Genomic DNA, 8757 nt, shown 5'->3' with positions numbered 1-8757 from the left:
CCTTCCATCCCAAAACAACTGCTTATACATTCTTCTCTAGTGCACATGGAACATTCTCAAGGATTGACCACATACTGGGACACAGAGATAGCCTCGACAAATATAAGAGTGTTGGAATCATACCAACCATATTCCCTGATCATAATGCTTTGAAACTAGAGATCAACTGCAAAAGAAAGCAGGAAGAACCGCAAATACATGGAGATTAAACAACATGCTACTGAAGAATAACTGGGTCAGAGAAGAAATAAAAAGAGAGATCAAGAGATACATAGAAACAAATGATGATGATAGTACAATGTATCAAAACTTTTGAGACACAACAAAAGCAGTCATAAGAGGAAAGTTCATATCATTACAGGCCTACCTCCAAAAACAAGAACGAACCCAAATTAACAACCTAGTGCTTCATTTTAAAAAACTAGGAAATAAGAACAAATGAGGCCTAAAGTCAGCATAAGGAAAGAAATAATCAAAATTAGAGCAGAAAAAAAATAAAATTGAAAGCAAAAAAAAAAAATAGAAAAAATAAATACAACAAAGAGTTGGTTCTTTGAAAAGGTTAATAAAATTGACGAACCTCTGGCTGGACTCACTAAGGAAAAAAGAAAAAGGACACAAATAAACAAAATCAGGGATGAAAGAGGGGGAAATACAACTGACATCGCAGAAATACAAAGGATCATGCAAGAATACTATAAAAAAGTATATAACACCAAATTTAATAACCTAGAAAAACATGGACCAGCACTTAGAAAAATACAATCTTTGTAGACTGAATCAAGATCTATTAATCCAAAAAGACTGATCGGCATTATGGAAATTGAAACAATCATCAAAAATCTGCCAAAAAGTAAAAGTCCAGGACCAGATGGCTTCACCAGTCAATTCTACCAAACATTCAAAGAAGACTTAATACCTATTCTCCTCAAACTCTTCCAAAAAATCAAAAAGGAGGCAATACTTCCCAACTCACCTTATGCGGCCAATATTACCTTGATATCAAACCTGGTAAAGATAACATGCACACACACAAAAAACTACAGACCAATATCTCTCATGAACACAGATGCAAAAATCCTAAATAAGATACTAGTGAACTGAATACAGCAACATATTAAAAAGATTATACACCATGGTCAAGTGGGCTTCATCCCAAGGGCACAAAGATGGTTCAACATACGCAAATCAATTATGATACACCACATAAACAAATTAAAAAATAAGGATCACATGATTATATCAATAGATGCAGAAAAAGCCTCCAACAAGATGCAGCATTCATTTATGATCAAACGCTTAACAAAATCGGTACAGAAAAAAAGTAACTTAGCATAATAAAGGCCATATATGACAAGCCCTCAGCTAACATTATACTTAATGGTGAAAAACTAAAAACCTTCCCTCTAAGATCAGAAACAAGACAAGGCTGTCCACTATCGCCACTGTTATTCAATATAATATTGGAGGTCCTCGCGAGTGCAATCAGGCAAGAGAAAGATATAAAAGTCACCCAAATAGGAAACAAAGAAGTCAAACTGTCACTATTTGTGGATGACATAATTCTCTATATAGAAAACTCTAAAGACTCCACATGAACACTACTAGAAACAATAAGCAAATACAGTAAAGTCTCTGGATACAAAATCTAAGTTCAAAAATCCATAGTGTTCCTATACTCTAATAATGAAATGTCAGAAAAAGAAGTGGAAAAAATAATTTCTTTTGCAATTGCAACAAAAAGAATAAAATACCTAGCAATAAATTTAACGAAATATGCGAAAGACTTATATAATGAAAACTACAAGACCCTACTAAAGGAAATCGAAGAAGATACCAAGAAATGGAAATATTCTGTGTTGTTGGATTGGAAGAATCAACATCGTTAAAATGACCATATTATCTAAAGCATTATACAGATTTAATGCAATCCCATGAAAATCTCATCAGCATATTTTAAAGAAATAGAACAAAAAATCATCCGATTTGTATGGAAGCACAAAAGACCCTAAATTGCCAAAGCGATCTTGAGACAAAAGGATGAGGCTGAAGGCATCACCCTGCCCAACTTCAAATTATACTACAAAGTGACAATAATCAAAGCGGCATGATATTGGCAGCAAAACAGACACACTGACCAGTGGAACAAAATTAAGAGTCTAGAAGTAAGCCCATATTTATATGGGCAAATTATTTATGACACTAAAGCCAAAAACATACAGTGGAGAAAGAAAAGCCTCTTAAATAAATGGTGCTGGGAAAATTAAAAGGCCACTTGTAAAAGAATGAAATTAGACTGTTATCTATTACTACACAACAAAATTAACTCAGAATGGATTAAGGACCTGAATATAAGACCTGAAATAATAAAGTGCATACCAGAAAACATAGGGCCTACAGCCATGCCATCCTGAACAAGCCCGATCCCGTCTGATCTCAGAAGCCAAGCATGGTAGGGCCTGGTTAGTACTTAGATGGGAGACCACCTAGGAAGACCAGGTGCTGTAGGCGTAAAAAATAAGGGATTGAAAGCTGACAAGGTCCTTGCAATCTGTGAGATCAACCAAGGGTTGCCTCGTCTAGAAAAAAAAAAAAAGGATGTGCTTCCATATTATAGTGATTAGCATGTCTGCTTTACATGCAGAAGGTCCTGGGTTTATGCCCCAGTGGAGCCATGATCCATGGTCTATGGCCATTCCACCCTGAACAAGCCCAATGTCTGATCTCAGAAACTAAGCAGGGTCGGGCCTGGTTAGTATTTGGATGGGAGACCACCTAGGAAGACCAGGTGCTGTAGGCATAAATAATAATAATAATAATAATAATAATAATAATAATAATAAATAATAATAATAATAATAATAAACATAGGAACGAAACTCAAGAACCATGGACTTTAAGAGGATTTTATGAATTTGTCCTCGAAGGCAAATAAAGTAAAAGCAAAAATAAATGAATGGGACTACATCGAACTAAATAGCTTTTGCTCAGCAAAAGAAATCAATCGTCAACAAGATAAAGAGATAACCTTCTCAATGGGAAAATATATTAGCAAGCCACACTTCTGTTAATGGCCTAATATCCAAAATATACAAAGAACTCATATGACTCAATAACAACATAAAAACAAACAATCTAATCAAAAAATTGGCAGAGGATCTGAACAGACACTTCTCCCTAGAGAACATACAAATGGCCAACAAACACATGAAAAACTGCCCATCATCACTAGCTATTAGGGAATTGCAATCAAATCCACAAAGAGATACCATCTCACACCTGTTAGAATAGTTATAATCAACAGGACAAGTAATAACAAATGTTGGAGAGGATAAGGAGAAAAAGGAACTCTCATTCACTGCTGGTAGGACTGTAAATTGGTACAGCCACTATGAAAAACAGTATGGAATTTTCTCAAAAAACTAAGAATATGATCCAGCAATTTCACTACTGGGTATTTACCCCAAAGACTTGAAAACCCATATCTGAAAAGATATTTGCACATCGATGTTCATAGCAGCGCTATTCAAAGTGAGTAGAAGAAAGGAAATAATATAAAGTGGAATTTTATAATATAAAGTGGAATGGTCAAGACATGGAAGCAACCGAAGTGTCCTATGATAGATGATTGGCTAAAGAAGCTGTGGTGCATATATACAATTGAATATTACTCAGCCATAAGAAGAGATGAAATACTGCCATTTGCATCAACATAGATGGACCTCAAGATAATCATGCTAAGCAAAATAAGCCAGGCAGAAAAAGTTGAAAATCACATGATATCACTTATATGTGGGATATAAACCTAAAAGCAGCAAATGAGCAGGCCAGAGACTCAGGGACTTGGACAATGGACTAGTGGTTACGAGAGGTTAGGGGATGGGGGAGGTAGATGGGGTAAAGGGGGTCAAATATAGGGAGTAGGGAGAGGGTGAGATGGGTAAAGGGGATCAATTATATGGTAGCTGAAGGAAACTGGACTTTGGGTAATAATCACACAATAAAATATACAGATGTCAAATTATAATGTACACCTGAAAATTATATAATCGTATTAACTGACATTACCCCAATAAACTTAAAAAGAAATTCCACTTTATATTATTTCCTTTCTTCTACTCACTTTGAATTTAATTTATTCTTTTTCTTGCTTTTAAATGAAAGCTTAGATCATTTTACACCTTTCTTTTCCAATATAAGCATTTAAGCTGTAATTGTCTTGTAAGAACTGATTTAGTGACATCCCACAAAATGAAATATGTTTTCATTTTCATTTAGTTAAAATTTTTTCTAACTTTCTCTATGATTTCTCCTTTTACCCATAGATTATTTAGAAGTATGTTGTTTAACTTTCAAATATGTGAATTTTCCAAATATGTTTTTGTTGTTAAATTATAATTTTAATTTTGTGATCAGAGAACATACCTTCTTTTTTTTAAATATATAATTAAGTGGACTAGTGGTTACCACAGGACTATAGACTAGTGGTTACCAGAGAACATGATTTCAATCCCTTCAAATATATCAATATTTGTTTTATAGTTCAGTTTTAATCAATCTTGATGAATATTCAATATGTACTAAAAAAGAATGTGTATTCTGCAGCTGTTGGATGTATTGTTTTTAAAATGTTACTTAGGTCAAGGTTGTTGATTGTGCTTTCAGGGCTTCTATATTCTTAACAATTTTCTGTTTACTTCTTCCATCAGTCACTGAGAGGAGAATTTTTAAATCACCAACCATAATAGTGGGTTTATCTATTTCTCTTTTCAGTTCTGTCAGGTTTTGCCTAATGTATTTTGAAACTCTGTCAGTAGGTGCATAGACATTTAGAATTATGTCTTTTCTGATTAATTAATCCCAATGTTATTATAAAATGTCCTTTTTTAATCTCTGGTATAGTCCTTGTCTTGAAATCTACTCTGTCTGTTATTAATACAGCCACACTAGCACTCTTATATTTAGTGTTTGCATGGTATGTATTCTTCCATTCTTTAATTTTTAACCTTTAAAAAAAATCATTTTGTTGAGATATGATTGACATACAAAAAGCTTTACATATTTAATGTATACAACTTGATGAGTTTGGAGATAAGTAGACACGCGTGAAACCATCACCACCACAATCTATGCTTTAAGTATACCCATTACCTCCAGAAGTTTCCTCTTGCCCTCTTTAGTAGTAGTCGTAGTAGTAGTAGTAGTAGTAGTAGTAGTAGTAGTAGTAGTAGTAGTATTTTGTGATAAGAACACTTAACTTAAGATCTATTCTCGCAGCTATTTGATACAATATTGTTAACTATAGGCTCTATACTGCCCCGGTTGATCTCTAGGAGTTATTTATGTTGTATAACTGAAACTTTATACACTTTGACCAATACCTGCCTGTTTCCTCCTCCTCCGGCCTCTGGCAACCACCATTGTACTCTCTGCTTCTATGAGTTTGACTGTTTTAGATTTCTCATGTAGTTGATATTATGTGGCATTTGTCCTTCAGTATCTGGCTTCTTTTACTTAGCATAATGCCTTCCAGTTTCATCCATGTTGTCACAGATGACAGAATTTCCTTCTATTTTAAAGATGAATAATATTCCATTGTATGTATATGCCACGTTTTACTTAACTGTTTCTCTGTCATGGATATTTAGATTGCTTCCATGTCTTAATTATTGTGAATAATGTCGTAATGAACATGGGGGATGCAGATATTTCTTTGAGATCTTGATTTTAGTAACCTCTTATTCCTTTACATTTGAGTACATTTTCTTTGTGTTTGAGTATATTTCTTGTCGGCAGGATGTAGGTGAGTCTTGCTATTTTAACAAGTCTGACAACTCGTCATTCATTTGAACTGTTCAGACTTTTGGTCAGTTGGGGGCACTGAGAGGGGAGGACGTTACTGCCTCTTTCTCCTAGTATTTGCTTACCTTCTCTGGTCTGTATATTCAGTGTTCCCAGCACTTGATTTTTATACTGAGAGTTTCTCAACAGGTATGATATTGATATTCATTAATTCAACCTGAACTAATGACAATATTTGTCTTTTCCTGTATACACTGGACCTGAGAAGCCCTGGGGAACATTAGCTGTGGATTGCTCCAGCTGACCACATTCTTATATCTATCTGGTACAGAGGAAAAGACATCAGCCCGGGTTTCTCAAGGCTAAGAGAGGCTTTGCTTCTAACCAGCTATGGGCCCTCTGGCAATTATTTTGACATTCTAAGTCTCACTGTCCTCAACTGTAAAATGAGGAGGTTGAACCAAAGGACCTGTAAAGTTCCTTTCAGATCTAGTCTTCTATAGAGCTATTAATTCTTAAGGACCTTTATAGGTAAACAGCAGGGAACATGAACTAGACATATCCTGAGAACCAGCTAAGAACAATGCTACAGAGCCACTGGAATGGTTCATTATGTAACTTCACAGATGAGTTGCGCCTGTGACAGCAGGTCTTCACCAGAGAGTTTGAGGTTGACACCAGAATATCACTAGGGGATTGGATGGATTGGTTTTAGTATCTCCTTCCTCCTTTTTCTTCTCAATCTATTGCTGCCCTTGTCCCACTAGAACGGTGCATGGACTTGTCAAAAAAAAAAGCCTGAGAAAAGCAAGTCTAGATTTCTTAAGCCCTGAGTTAAGACACCTTGGAGAAGTTAGATTACTTAAGAATCTCTAAAGCTGCATTCTCTAATATAGTAGCCACCCATCACATGTGTCTATTGAGCTCCTGAATTAAGGCCAGTCCTAATTGAGATATGCTGTAAGCATAAAATACACATAAGATATATGAGACTTAGTATGAAAAAAATATATGAAATATCTTGTTAATAAGTTTTATATTAATAGCATTCGAAATGATAAAACTTTATATATTGGGTTAAAATTATAGCATTAAATTAATTTCTCCTGTTTCTTTTTACTTTTTTAATGAGGCTACTAGAAGAATTTAAATTATGAATATGGCTCACTTTATATTACTGTTGGACAGTACTGCTTTCTAGAGTATCAAATATGGTACCTTTTGGTGATATTAATAAATCTATTTATAAAAGGGAGAATATCTTATAATTGGACACTTAATATTCATTATGTAACTTCAGCTACTCAGTTTTTTTATCCTTCTCTCTCATAGAATTTTTAAGCAAGTTGATCTATCAAGACAAAAAATGAATGAATCTTCATGTTTTTCTCTTTTTTATTTCAAATCACTGGAGATCTTTGGGATAACATAACAGGACACTGGCTATGTTAGCAAGGAGTAAGCTTTGGGGTAAGTTTGGATTTGTTTGTTGTCCAGGAGCCAGTTGATTATCTAGAAAAAGAATTGTAAGAATTTATCTAGAAAAAGCTCATGCGTACATCTATAGCTTCCCCACCTACACAAACACACACATATAACTATATTGTATATCAATGTTAGGTAATTTTCCTCATAGTTTTTATTAGTATTATTATTATTCTCATCTTGGTATGGTTTCTCCTTCACTTTCTGTCTCTTGCAAATTTTGTGATCCAGACACTTGTTTCTGTCACACAGCAGCTGCTTCAGAAATAACATGTAAAAATTACTCCCTTTGTGTTCTCACTTCTTACAATATTTAGTCTTTTTATTCATAAACATAATATATTATTATTCCATTGTTATTTAGGTGTTATTGAAAGTCTCTCAATAAAAAATTTAAAAAATTTTCCATAAAAGACTTGTACATCTGTTATCAAGATTTATTCCTAGGTATTTTGTCTTGTTACTATTGTAAACAGTACTTTTAAAATTACTATTTCTAACCTGTTTCTGTTATTTAGAAATGCAATTGACTTTTACATGTTGATTTTTTAAACTGGCAAATACAATGGAATCAGAAAAATAATCTACAAAAAGACAGAAAATAAAAGAAAAAAGGAATAAGAAATAGATAGATAAATTTTAAAAATAGGAATTTGATAGGTTTAAACCCAACCAAATGAATAAATATATTAACTATAAGTAGTCTAAACAACCCAATTAAAGGATTGTCAATTATGACAATTAGAAATTGTGATATTGAATTAAGAAGAATCCAAATATGTGTTGCCTACAAGAAACCTACTTTAAACATAAAGGCACAAATAAGTCAAAAGTAAATGAATAACAAAAGATACTAACACTAATCAGAATGAAGTTGAAGGAGCTATATTAATATCAGACAAAATAAGTTTTGGAGCAAAGAATACTACCAGGGATAATGAGGTCATTGCACAATGGTAAGGGGTTAATTCATAAAGATGACATAAAATTCTAAATGTTTATTTCCCTAATAACGAATCTTCAAACATGAAGAAAAAGCCGATTGAATTGCAAGAGAAATAAATAAATGTACGATTATACCTGGAGATTACAACATCCCTCTCTCCATAATTGACAGAACAAGTAGAGAGAAAATCAGTAAGAATTTAGAAGATTTGAAGAAGACTTTCAACTAACAACCTAAATGACATTTATAGGATACACCATCCAACAACAGCAGAACACATATTCTTGTCAACAACATTTACCATGTTATATCATGCATATTCTGAGCCATTAATAAATTTAAAAGGATTCAAATCATAAAAAGTATGTTATCTGACCATGATGGAATTGAAATAGAAATCAGTAACAGAAACTTTTCTGGAAAATTCCAAAATATTTAGAAACTAACTAATGAACTTCTAAATAATCCATGGGGGTAAAATAGGTTGAAAGGGAAGTTAGAAAGCATTTTGAATGAAATGATAG

General features: G+C 33.5%; 2 pseudogenes; both read left to right on the top strand.

The window, feature by feature from the left end:
- Positions 1-2392: 2392 nt before the first annotated feature.
- On the top strand, positions 2393-2511 carry LOC120597981 (uncharacterized; annotated as a pseudogene).
- Positions 2512-2684: 173 nt separating this feature from the next.
- On the top strand, positions 2685-2800 carry LOC120597976 (uncharacterized; annotated as a pseudogene).
- Positions 2801-8757: the final 5957 nt, after the last annotated feature.

Source organism: Pteropus medius, unplaced genomic scaffold, assembly GCF_902729225.1.
Source record: "Pteropus medius unplaced genomic scaffold, Ma_sr-lr_union100, whole genome shotgun sequence".
NCBI classification, from domain to species: Eukaryota; Metazoa; Chordata; class Mammalia; order Chiroptera; family Pteropodidae; genus Pteropus; species Pteropus medius.
This window is presented reverse-complemented; position numbering and strand designations above follow the sequence as displayed.